Source organism: Primulina eburnea, chromosome 14, assembly GCF_022965805.1.
Source record: "Primulina eburnea isolate SZY01 chromosome 14, ASM2296580v1, whole genome shotgun sequence".
NCBI lineage: Eukaryota > Viridiplantae > Streptophyta > Magnoliopsida > Lamiales > Gesneriaceae > Primulina > Primulina eburnea.
In genome coordinates, this window is record NC_133114.1 from 14,303,221 (window position 1) to 14,317,934 (window position 14,714).

The window sequence follows — 14,714 nt, forward strand, 5'->3', positions numbered from 1 at the left end:
TACTGATGTGGATAGAAACAGAGCTTCTTCTATTACTGGTGATCGATGCTATATCGACGTGGATAGAACTGGAGTCTTTTCTATTATTGTTGGTTGATATGGAATGCCAATGTTTGGAAACCGGGATCCCTAGGCTAGGATTGAGTCTAGTCTGAGTCGTGGAATTACGAGTATTTTCGATAGTTTGATATTGATTATACTTCAGCTTTTGATATATATTGCTGTTATCTGTCCATGCTTTTATGTTTATCATATGATTGCATGATTCATTGATTTATACTGGGATTATATTCTCACCGGAATTATCCGGCTGTTGTCTTGTTTGTATGTGTACTTGATAACAAGTGGGACATGTTCAGGGTCCAGGAGATGAGGAGAGATCGTGATTAGAGTGGAGGCTCCGGACTTGGATTAGAGATAGGGTTTGGACACTTGAGATTAGTTGTTAAACCTTAGTCGAATAAATGTATGTGGTACAGGACTTGTACTTTTATACTGAGATGTATATATGTTTTATCTCACTACGTTCCGCATTTAAAAAAAAATTTAGACCCTGTTTTATAATTGATTAATTAGTCTCAATGATGATTAAGAACATGATTAGCATCCGGGTCCCCACACACAAAGTTGCTCGACAGAGAATTCATAGTCATCAACTAGCCTCAGCGAAACTCAACATATTCCCTTGTCAATCAACACAAAAGCACAATTCTTCGCACTTCCCTTTGTCTAGACATTGTTTCAAATAAAGCCTGAACGTGTGTGTGTGTCGTTAGTCCTAGCATCACAAATGATAGAGGGATCCATTCTCAACCATTGTCAGATATTTAAATCAGCATGTTAGTGTAAATATCACTCTCCTTTATTCCTTTGCACTCAGTATCCATCAGCAACTTTTTTTTCTTTTTTTAAATAAGAATACAGTAATGAAAGGACTATATTAGAACTTTTCATTTCAGATTCAAATCCATGTGTTTTGCATTTTTAGCCGGGAATAGGATTTCATTCCCTTATTCGGCTCCTCAACACCTTACATCTCCATCTTTAGCCAGAAATAGGATTTCATTCCTTTATTCGGCTCCCCCACACCTTACATCTCCATCTTTTCTCTTTTTTTCGATGCTGATAGATACCTCGATTCAAGAGAACGTCGTCAAGTTCAATTTACACCTTCAAACATCTTCGTTCCCCACTTTAGTTTTTTAAATTTTCACCATCTTATCATGCATGCTTCTAGTTCTAACATTTGTGCAAAGAGAGTCCAATGTTTTAAATAAAACTTTATGTTTTTACCATAGTATGTGCTAAAGGTGTGCGAATACACGACAGACAGGGCATGTCTCATCACTTCCTAATCATCCTTGGCTAACAATGTACTGCTCCAAACACTGTCGTCTAACACACAAACATATGCAAAACAACTAAAACTACATGCCAATGAAAAATACGAACAAAGCACCAACATGACAAAGACGACGCAACACCCATCCACCCCCCAATACTAAAGTCGAGCATTGTCTCCAATGCAAAAGACGATAGAACAGAGGCAGATAGTGCATAACAAAACAGATGCAATATGACCTAAGCATGCAACAAAAATTGAAATAAACAAAAAGATCTAAACGAAATGCAGGAAATAAAAAGAAGGGACAAAAGTGACTCCCCTCTCAAATGCGCTTGTCAGGTGATAGCTTTGTACGCTCTAAGTACACGTACTTCAGGTGTGGAGGCCGTGGTTTTAGCTTACGTGTTAGTGGTTCCTCAATACTTGATTTTTGAGGGGTCAAATCTCTTTGATCCCCCATGTCCTCCAACTTCATCCCTTCTGGCTTCCATTGATGGTTGGCATTACAATACGCCATTCTTGCAGATTTTTCTTCATCAAGTTCATCTTCCTTCAATCCCGTAGTGAGCTTGGATTCCAATGGGTCCTTCATAGCATCCTGCACAAATTGACACACAAGTGAATCTGATGAATCAACCATAAAACAATCATTAGTGTGCAGTGGGTGCTTAAGAGCGTTAAAAACATTAAAAGTGATTTCTTCCTTTCTCACTCTCAATCTCAACTTCCCTTCTTGTACTTCAATCACGGCCTTGCCAGTTGCAAGGAATGGTCTCCCTAAAATTAAATGTATCTCCCTATCCCTCTTCCATGTCAAGCACACACATAATACTGTAGGAAATGTAAACGTTCCCACTTTTACCAACACATCTTCTTTGACTCCTCGTGGATGTTTGTCGGATCCGTCCGCTAGTTGCAAGGACATCTGTGTCGGTTTAGGCTCGCCCAATCCAAGTTTCTTGAATACAGATAACGGCATAAGATTAATGCTCGCACCAAGATCACATAAAGCTTTAGGAATAATGCAAGGGATAGAAAAACTCCCTGGATCCTTTAACTTTGGTGGGATCTGGTTTTGTACCAATGCAAAGCAATTCTCAGTCAATTTTACCGTCATGTGATCCTCCAACTTCCTCTTATTAGCTAAATGTCTTTTAGATGGAGGAAAGTATTTCAAGAGGAATGCCTTAGCCATGTCTTCCCAAGTTGTGATTGACCCTACAGGCAAACAATTCAACCAAGATTTAGCTTTATCACGCAAAGAGAATGGAAATAAACGTAGTCTAACAGCATCATCTGAAACTCCATTAAATTTAAAAGTATAGCAAATTTCTAAGAAGTCGGCGATGTGAGTGTTCGGAACTTCTAGCACATTTCCCCCGAATTGGACAGTGTTTTGTATCATTTGAATTATGGCTGGCTTGATCTCAAACTGGTTTGCCCTGATAGTTGGTCGCACTATGCTTGGACGTGCTCCATCAAGTGGCGGTTACGCATACTCAAGCATGGGTATACGCCTTGGCTCTCCGACCCTTGGATCTTCGTGATGCTCCTCCTCACGTTCGTTCCTATTCATTATGTCTCTAAGCCTCTGCTGTTGTCGTCTCCTACGTAAGGTTCTTTCAATCTCGGGATCGAATATCTCTAGTTCAGACTCTAGAGATCTTGGCATGCACAAGAGAGATACCTGCGAAGAAATCGAAGGTTCCAAACGAAGTAAAATAGAGAATGCTAAAGTAATTAATTGAAAATAAAATTGTAGATTAACAGTCCCTGGCAACGGCGCCAAAAACTTGATCGAGAAAAACTTGCACTATGGAATCCTCAATAAAAATATAGTTTTATATGCTCAAAAATTAATCGCAAGTGCACGATGTCAAGTAATAGTATAATGTACCGGAGTACGAGTATCGTTCCACTGAAGACTGTATTTTACAATTATTATTTCCAGTTATTAGATCTTTAGCAATGAAAAGTGATTGGGTGTTTTATTACTACTAAAATCAAATAAACATGCAAACAAAAATTATACAAAATCAAGTAATGAAATAAAATGTCTAAAATGGTTGAGTAAGATTCAATAAGAAATGAATTTGTTGGGAATATCGGTTCACCTACCCCTCGTTAATTAATTAATTTATTCGATAATGATCATATGCTTCCGACAAGATTTCCTATTCAATTGAACACACTCTCTCGAGCTATACCAACTAATTCTACTCAATGAAGTAATTAAATGTCTTTAATTATTTATCAAGAGTAAATCGTATTTCGATCTATGAAATCCCCTAGTTTTCGACCCTAAGGACTATGACTACCGGCGCGTATCCAATTTCATATATCTATGCAAATTGTAGATCCACGGATTATACTACTCGTTCCTATCACAAGTTATTCTCTCGAACTCACTCGCAATATAAAGACGTTGTTAAAGTTATACGCTCTAACAACACGATAAAACAATAGTATAATCAAGAACAAATCAAAAATCGATATGTAAATTAATTTAAATCAAAGTTTGGGGTATGATCCCTTAAATCCCAACAAATATTAAAGTTTAGCTACTCGAGTTCATATTAAAACTAAACAAAACAAAGTTTAAAGATGAAAACTAAATTAGAAATACTAGAATTGATGAAAAACGCGAAGAACGATGCCCGGAAATCTTCGACTCTCCAACTCCAAGCGCAAAAGTTCTCTCCAACTTATGACGGCTCTGAAAATATGTCTGAATATCTCCCAAATCGTTACTCCTTCAGAAAATAAGGAAATGAATCGTCCAAAATTATTTCCAAAATTACAGGCACGCCCGGGTGGACATAAGTTTGCGCCCGGGCGGATGGTCTTCGCAAATCTTGTATTTTTCTTCTTCTTTGGCGTGCCCGGGCGGACACAAGTTTCCGCCCGGGTGGATGACTTTCGAATTTTTTTCTTTAAATCTTCCGTTCATTCCCAACTCACCGGCATTTTCACCAACTAAACTCATAAATAACCAGAAACATAAATAATGCTAAAATAACACAAAATGCATGAAATCTAAATGATAAATGCAACACAATGCGACATAACAAGATACGCAAAAACACGTTAAATCCACCTCTATCATTAGAGCATAGAGCTTACTGGGAAACTAAAGCGCTGAACTTTGATTTTACTCTTGCAGATGAACACTGGTTGCTGGAATTGGACCAATTTGACGAATTTAGAGGTCAAGTCTATGACCTAGCGTTGACCTACAAAGAGCATACAAAGCAAGAACACGACAAACGCTTCACGTCGAGAGAATTCAAAGAGGGTGAAGCAGTGTTGTTATACAACTCTGTTGGAAACTAAATTTCAGATGTTTGACAAATGAGCATTTAATAGATTATGAAGACTGATAGAAACTGATCTAAAATATGCAAACAATCGGTTGCCAGTAACTGAAGGATAATACACAGATTTTCGTAGGCAACTGAACCAGAAACTGAACTACGCAGACAACTGACTGGTCAGTTGGAACTGATCAGTTATTACAAATAGTTATGAGCTTATCAACTGCATTCAATCAACTGATCTCTCAGCTGTACACGTCATCAGTTAAGAAAAAAGACATTCAACCGACAAAAGCTGATTGCAACAACTAGTGGGATCGCGGCATTTCAGAAAAGCTGCAGTGTACGACTGTCAGAAGAATGTTTATTTGGCAAGCAACGGATAGAAAGCTTCAAATTGTATTAAATATTGTAACGCACTTGACTGATTTCATAAAATAACAGCGGAATTTTTCTAAAATTTATTTGAAGGGAGGAAGGATTTAAAATTTTTTTGACATAAACACATTTTCAATATACAAAATCAAAAGTATATACATGATCAAATAAGTGTTGCATAAAAATAAAAAATATCATTTTGATCATGTCCAAACATTCTAACAAAATACCGGTCTTCCTTCCATCTTCTTGCATATGACCTCGGCTCCAATCAACGTCCTGGCCCGTCACTCTTATCTGCATCACATGAAATAACTGAAATGAGTATAAAACTCAGCAAGTAAAACTCTTACATAACAATCTATACATTTCATACTCTGTAAAACATGGCTTTGAAATCATTAAATACCATCTAACTTTTGAAACATGAATAATATAGTATAATCATGAACATAACGATGGTATTTCTCTTTTATCTGTTGGATTTATTTCTAAATAGTATCTCTGTCTCTGTTCCTATATCCCATCGATATAAATCGATACTCTGTTGGGATATAAGCCTATGGTCGTTGATCAACTAATTGCATTCAATCTCTGTCGATATATTTATCAATCTAATAAATCATTTGAACTTTCTCTTGGGCATTAAAACTAACACTTTGAATTCTCTTTTCTTTTGTATTCCCTTTTACACAATTGAGACATATAAAATCCTCTCATATACAACAAAGTATATTCATACATAACATGAATCAAATGGAAGGGAATAGCATGTTAAAATCATTGAAATATAATACATGTGAGCACAAGGAATGAATTCCACTTACTACCAATGGAAACATTGATTCTAAATTCTTCGTAGAATTCCTACAACAATAAACTATGAATTGAACCATCAATAACTTAATAATCTCAAACCCATACCATAAAACACATAAAACCAACACAACTAAACATTCCATAATTTCCCCAACACCATAATCCAAGAACAAACAAAACCACAAGCTTACCTTAGCTCCTTGAACCCAAAATGATCTTATTCTAACTTCAATAATCCAACTAGGAGCTTGAATCAAAGGCACAATTGAAAGAAATTGAGAACCCTAGGTCTCCTTGAGCTAAAGAACCGAAGTGAAAGGAAAGAATGAGAGAAATGAGCCAAACCCTTGTATTATATCACTTAAACTCCAAAACACGACTTTACTGTCCACGCACCGCGGGTGCGCTACTCTTCTTACCGCGGGTGCGCTAGGCATTCTGTACCACTTCCAAAAATCCGAAAACGACGACCGCAGGTGCGCTGCATTTCCTACCACGGGTGCGGTAGACCTTCTGCCCAAACACCGCGGGTGCACTGCATAATGGACCGCGGGTGCAGTCTCCTCTGTAGCTAACAATATACTCTTTGCAACTAAAATCGAATCGCAACGTCACTTCTCTTCATAATTTGGAAACACTCTCAACAACAAAGTTGCACCTCTATGTCTTATCTAACCATTACAATTGGCCTCATACCAATTGGCTCAACATACAAATTATCATGAATTAAACCGCAACGACGCTACAATATAACTACACATCCTCTATAATCAACAATTCTATAAATCATAAATCGCAATTCTTAACATCTAAACTATACTTAAACTTGACCAAAGAGTCAATAAACATATTAAATTTTAAACCGTACCGTTCACCAAAATTGGATATTAAAAATATTACCAATAGAGGGAAGCCTATAAATAGTAGCTGAAAAAAACTTTTGAACCTTTGAACTTTGAACACCAAAGCTCACGCTTATTGTATACATTCATATCTTTCAGGCTATAATTCGAGCTTTCAAGCACAAACTTTAATATTTGATCTTAAAGAGATCAGTTGTGCTAGATTATTTCAGTTCTATTGAGTACTGTAAACAAGTTTGTAACTAAGAGTTTCAGTTTGGCATTGTTAAGTCCAAAACTGAAGTGAGTCCATACAACTTTTTTATCGATCCAAGTCTTTTAGTGTATATCATATCCTTGAAATAGAAGGGGTGACGTAGGAATGTTTGAAATCTCCGAACATCCATAAAATCTTGTGTCTTCTTATTTCAGTTTTTATTCTATGTATCAGTCATTTTGTTTCAGCATATTCTTTGTTAATTGGTTGATATTGACCTAAAAGATTTCCGAGTGTCACTTTATCACTAAACTGACTCATAGATCGAGAAAAGGTTATGAAAATTGTAAGTGTTTATTCAACCCCCCTTCTAGACACTTTTCCACCTTTAACCGATCATATTAAGTGGTATCAGAGCAGTTGAATCTTGTTCCTGAATATTTCTATATGCAAACTGATCAACATGTATTCATTCAACAAAATTCCAATGTTCTTCAGAGAATATTTTAATGATTGTAAAATCAAAATGCAGGCTCATTTAGCTGCACAAGACGATGACATGTGGTATGTTATTACAGATGGACCCACGAAAATATTGAAGGCAAACATTGTTGCTGCCATAACTCATGGGGCACCACATCGTATTGAAAAACCCCGAGATGAATGGACAGCAGAAGACAAGAGAAAAGCCAACTTGGACAACGTGGCTAAAGACATTTTATAAAAAAACGCTAAATAAAGTCAATTTCAGCAAGATAAAAATGAGCAAAACTGCCAAGAAAATTTGGGAGAAATTGATTCAGCTCTATGAAGGCAATGAGCAACCCAATGAGAATAAGCTATCTGTTGCTGTTCAAAAGTTTGACAATATCAAGATGAAGAGTGGAGAATCCATGCATGAATATGATGAAAGAATCAGCAGCATACTAAACGAACTGAATGCATTCTGAAATGTGTATTCAAATAAAGCGGTAGCACTGAAAGTAGTCAGAGGTCTTCTCAAGGAATGAGATGTTAAGACCATGGCAATGCGAGAATCAAAGGACCTGAACAAGGTCGAACTTCATGATTTATTTTTTGATTTAAAAGTCTACGAGTTTGAGTTGCAAACCAGATAAACGGAACCTTCTACACCAGTTGTTGCTGTCAAACTGGAACCAACTGGTTCAGTTGACAATCTGCTGATCATTTAAGTAATGACGCTATGTCATTATTCATTAAAAAGTTTGGAAGATTCATGAGAAGAAATCAAGTAAGTTTTCAAAGACAGTATCAGATAAACAACTTCAAGGAAGAACCCAATGCTTGCTACAACTGTGGCTAAACTGGTCATTTCATTGTTGACTGTCCTAAGCCAAAGAAGGACAATCGAGGCTCAACTAAAAAAGGAAAGAAACCTTATGAGCACAAAAGAAGAACTAAGGATGACAAGAAATCATACAGAAAGAAGCATGAGGTGCTTCTAGCATAGGAAAGCAAGTCCAAATGGGCAGAATCTGACAGTGATGATTCAGAATCTGAGAGCTTGAGCTGATCAAGTGTCTGATGGCTGATGACATAGAACTGGAATCAACCAGTCAACAAGTATTTGACTTTAGTTCAACTGACTTCACACGAGATGGACTTATTTCTACACTTCATGACATGGTAAATGAGTATCAAAAGCTTGCCCTATCTTTTGAGAAGATCAGAGCAAAGCAAATTGATATCAAAGACGATAAAACTGAAACTGATGAATCAGTTGATATGTTGAGTCTTAAACGAGAGATTGTTGAGCTGAATACTGAAATAAGCAATAATCAATATATGATTCAACCGTTGATGCTTGAGAATTCAAAAAAAACTGGGCTTATTAAGGCATGAAACAAATCATCTGTTGCACTAGCTCAAATACAAGATAAGAAAAAATCAGTTACTGATAAAATTGGTTTAGGGTTCAGCAACCAAGATGAAAATTCCACCAGTGATACTCAGCCAAAACTGAACATGAACAAAGGGAAATATATTCAATTTGTAAAATCAGTTGTGGAACAAGAACAACCAGAGCCAAGTAAACCAGTTATATGGTAATGGTTATAGCTCAAAAATTTCAACTAACCCACAAAATCAGTCATCAAAAAATTTCAGCAATAAATACCTGAACTATTCAAATTTCTACTCCAATTACCATAACAGCAAGTCGGTTCAGAAAATATATCGGCTGAACAACCAATTGAAGAAGGCTAAAACTCATATTGCTTCATCTGCACACTACACGTCAAGCACACACAAGGCGAGAAAAACTATTTGGAACATAACAACTGGAAAGTCAGTTAGACCTTTCGAAGTCTGGATTCCTAATCGGTTTAGGACCCAAATAGTTATGGGTACCAAGATTATATAATGTGTGTGATTGCAGGTGACAGGTGAAAACAAAGAATCAATCTGGTATTTGGACAGTAGATGCTCGTGTCATATGACAGTGGATGCAAGTTTTCTATCCCAATTGATCAAATACATGTTAGAGTAGGTGCCCGTCGAGCCAAGTGTTGGCCGAGTGTTCACAATGAAACTCTATGTATAAACGATCTTTATTTTAATTATATTTGAAATTATTGTTTTGGCACATCTTTATCTGTATACCTATGCTAGTTGCATAGATAAAGTCCTTGAATATACAAATAGTAGAAAGAATATGAGATGCTCATATGATGAGTATCATGAAACTCATATTTGGAATACTGTATATTCTAAACAGTTCCTAGTCGATTCAGCCGCCGCTAAGAAGGATATAGGCCGCTCGAGTTTGAGACTAGTATCTGCGATGTGAGTACCATGTTTCATTGGTAGGGGACATTGTGATGTCCAAGCATGCAGATAGGTGCTCCTGGTAGAGTGCACTGAACAACCCTCCATTAAGGACTTTCCAAGTGGTTCTCACTTATCGAGTGGAAACGTCCTAGTTTATGGTTGTACAACATTAGTCCTTATGACCCGGGACAACATTGAGACTCTATGTGCTAGCATTGCACTTTGACTTGTTTACCGACTCTCAAGGGGTCATCAGGTGGCAAGGTTGAGTGTTCTGTCGAAACATATAGGAGTCGATGCATTGTAGTCGGGGATTCACCGCTTACCTTCGGGTATGGATATCCTATGTGTTTTCATGTATATGTAGTGTGAAATCTCTGATCAGAGTATGGTGGTAATTATGAAAGGAGTTTCATAGATTACACCATCGACGCAACTACGTCATGACACATAGTATCGATTCATTGACAACTCTCGATAAACCAATGGTTGTCGAATCGGTCGGGATATATGAGTAGAAGGGACCGTACTGTATTCTAACCATAATTGAATGGTTCTTGCAGGCACTATCATTTGATACCTAGGGAATCATGTAAGCGATGCTGCTAGGCGTTTAACATGATTGGTTGGGTACTATCAGACTTGAGTTCTGACGTTCTTGTTATCAAGGAGTTGATAAGTAAGAATGGAGCAATTGGGGTATGCTCATATAAGGACATGTTTAGTCCGAATCACATGGAGATGTGAACCCACGGCTAGTTGTATCAATGAACCATTGAGGGCCACACAAGTACTGGCTTTCTATATCCCGTTGAGAAGAAAAATTGTTCAATGTGTTGAACGACTTGTAAATAAGTTTATAAGCATAAATAAAATAGAAGTATGACTTCTATGAGAGAAATGTGACTTTTAATTTATGGAAGTGTTCCTAGATTAAAAGTTGGCCAAATAAATAATGTATTTGAAAATTGTGATTTTCGTAAACATTATTATGGACTAAATTAAATTAATTCAAGTGTTGAATTAATTAAACACTAGTGGACCTAGTAGAGTCCAAATAATTAAATTAATTCAAGTGTTGAATTAATTAAATCATATTGGGTCTTGTAGAGCCCAATATTAAAATAATTATTCAACTAGTGACTTGAGTAAATTCAAGTAATGTTTAATTAGTCTCAAATTTGTTTGAGATAATTAAAAATAAGTCCATGGATTTTTTAATTGTTAAAAATCAAATAAGACTTGCATGCATGGGAGGTGAAGAGTTGGGAGACAACTTTCTCAATATTCAAGACATGTGTCACACATGCCAACAACAACTTTTTACACTACCAAGGCTAGTCTCCCTTCCCCCCATTGAAGCATGAAGTGGCCGAAACATTGAAGCATAATTCTCTCAAGTTTTCTCTCAATTTTTCTATTCAAGTGTTGAGGAAGAAAAATACTTCTCTTTGAAAAATCCTTTTATTTTTGTAGTGCAAAATAAGAGGGGTTCTAGTTTGCAAGTGGTGGGCATAATTTGAAGGAAAGAAAGGAGTCCAAGGAAGCTTGTAGATCTTCATTCCATTCAAAAGCCAAGTTGTTTACAACTTGGTTAGAGCCATCATCAACCTTAAGAGGTTGATAGGTAACTATTTCTAAACACACTATGAATGTCATTTTGATGTTTTATTGTATTTCCTACACAAACTCATGGTGGCCGAAATTTATATGCTAAAATCGAAAAATTTTGTGCTTCCGTTGCGTTTCCGGCCACCGTAACTGATCCTCTTTCAAGTGGTATCAGAGCTATGGTTACGATTTTGTGTAGCAAATACAAGATATTATATTGAGATTGAAGAATGAAATTTGCAACAAAATCAAGGCATGACAATGGGGAATTTCGGCAGCATGTTGCTGCCCGTGTCGGGCAGCTCGGGCTGCCCGAGGGGCTTCCCGTTTCGGGCAGCAAGGGCAGCCCGAGGGGCTGCCCGAACAGCCCCCTTTCGAAAAAAAAAAAAATTGGCATGTTGGCCGGAATCCGACGACGGAGCTCCGGCGACGGCGATGACGACTAGGGTTTTCAAAAGTTGTTTTGAAATATCAAAGTGTCGTGGGCCTTGAGTTGTTGGGCCATTGGATGGCTAACATATTTGTGAATTTTAAATGGGCCAAAATGTTTTTGGTGAAAAATGAGTTTTTGGGCTCTTAAGTTTAAAATTACAAAAGTTGCAAATATTTTCTCATGAAATAAATATTTTAAGTTGGACTTTAAATATTTATAGTAAATGGTGATTTACAAGAAATTCGGTTATAAATAAATTAATTTGAAAGTAGACAAAGGTGTTTGTATACTTTGTTAATTTAGTTTATAATCGTGACGGTTAGTGATTGGATCAAGATATATAATATTGGATCAATTAATTATTGTGATAATTAATTGATGGTGTATGATATGTGATATTATGCATGAAGGATGATGAAAAGCCCAAGCCCAATTTGCTAGGTGTATGCTAGGATATTTTGTGTTGAATGATTGTAATAATTATCAAATTTAAAGTGGGCTTGGTTTATGGCCCGTTCCCACCCCATGAGATGTATCCCTATTTGCCATGGATATTTATTTGTAAATATTAGTATAGTTGATGATCAAGATTGGAAGATGGTGGCCATGATGATTATGAAGATCGAAGACATGTAAATATTGGAAGCTAATGTAATAGTTGCATTTGTATCCCGTGCATTTCCCTAGGATTGGACCTACCGTGTTTAGCTCACACGGTCCATTAGTATTGGGGCGATTGATCATCCTTGTTTGTTTACTGTTTATAATATATGCATGATATGTTATAAATAATGAGTATGTGTGTTATTATGATAATAACAAAGTTGCATGAATCCGGCAAACATACGATCAAACATGGCGAGCTTTTAAATAAAATTAATGATGAGACCTTTCAAAATTAAAAACTCTCGTTTTGAATAAGATTCAAAATTAAATATCAAGCCCGAAAAGGGTAATTATAAATTTGTTTATAATTTCCATGTCTTCCATCGACAAATGGGTGCATAACGAATCGCTACCCGTACTCGGGGCTCGGCTCATATTATTGGGGGGGCCCTTAGTACCGGAAAGCTGTGACATCCATTTGACATGGTGATGTGAACTACGTGGAACTCCCATGACTTCGGCTCAGATAATTGAGGGAACTCATGGCGACCGTCCATTAAGGTTCAACATCGATGGGTAAGGCTTTACACGTTAAGATGAACGACGTCAATATTGGGTCCTAATCAAACGTGAGACAAAAGTTTACGTTAAGGGTTGCATTGTGATGCAATTGGAAACTACCTTTTAGGAATTGTGATTGGCTGATATTATTCGGGATCATAATTCGCTAATTGGACCTTACGTACCTACTGAGGAAAGGAGTTTCCCGTTTTCACTAGAGGGTAGTGAAAAATGTCAAAACAGTGGGAGTAAATATTTATAAAGTTAAAGTTCATACTTTATATCTTACCAAATATTTTAAAATAGTCATTAACATTTATCTGTTTTACTTTTCAGTACTATTTTGACAATGTCTTCGATTCGCAATCCGCTTTCTGCTATACTCGAGAAACACATATTAACTGGACCTAATTACCTCACTTGGCTAAGAAATCTGAAAATTGTCTTGAACTCGGAAAAGATTGCATATACCCTGATTGAGTCGCCCCCTGATGAGGCTCCGACTGACTGCACTCCTGAGGAATTGCAGACCTACAAGGATTGGTGTGACCATGACTTGAAGGCCAAGTGTTATATGCAGGCTTCTATGAATGATGAGCTGCAGAGGCGTTTTGAGGATGCTAAGAATGCTGCTGACATTCATTTGCATCTCAAGGAGTTCTTTGGAGAGCAAACACGTCCTCTTAGGCATGCTACTGTCAAGGAGCTGATCACTTTACGCATGCGATATGGGACTTCGGTCCATAGCATGGCCTAAATTTGATTGGGCTCGTGGACAAGCTCGTTGGCATGGATATGATCTTGCCTTCGTAGTTGACCACCGACGTGTTGCTATTATCATTGCCTAGCTCATTTGATCCTTTTGTGGTGAACTTCAACATGAACAAGATGGAGCCGACCCTTGAGGAGTTGGTGAATATGCTTGTTACGTTTGAATCAACCATCAAGAAAGAGAAGTTGGTTCTTTATGTGGGTTCTTCATCTGGTACGAAGATTGATCCACATGGGAAGGGAAAGAAGAGTTCTTTCCAACGTCCCGAGAAGAACGTGCCCTTGATGAGGCAATCTCCGAATCCCATTGAGGCAGCCATACCAGTTAAGGCTGAAAAGACTAGTGATGTTTGTCATCACTGCAAGAAGCCTGGACATTGGAGGCGAAATTGCAAGGAATATCTGGCCCAGAAGAGTTCTAGAAACGGTATGTTCTAAATTGAAGTAAACATTTCAATTAGCTCTACTTCTTGGGTATTAGATACCGGATGTGGATCACATCTCTGTAATGTGTTGCAGGTGATGGGAAGAAGTAGGAGACTAAGAGAAGGTGAGACCTTCTTGAGGATAGGCAATGGAGCAAGAGTTGCTGCCAAGACCTTAAGAAATGTTTACTTATTGTTGAACAATGATTTTAAGTTAATTTTTAAGAGATGTTTTGTTTGTACCTTTTTGGTGAAAAACATTGTTTCCATTTCTATTGTGATAAATATGGATATTCTTGTTTATTTTGCAAAGGTGTTTGCAACATTTACATGAATGAATGTTTGATTGGTACTTGAGAACTTGAAAACGATCTCTATAACTTAAAATTAAAAGATATTCCACTAAATGTCCATTCAAAGGCAGACACCATATGAGATATGGATGGGTAAGCCTCCCAAATATTCTTATCTTAGAATATGGGAGCCCTGCTTATTTGAAGCAAGTAGTGGGAGATAAATTGGATAGTTGATCCATTTTATGTTTCTTTGTGGGATATCCAAGGAATTCAGTTGGATATCATTTCTATCATCCCCAAGAAACA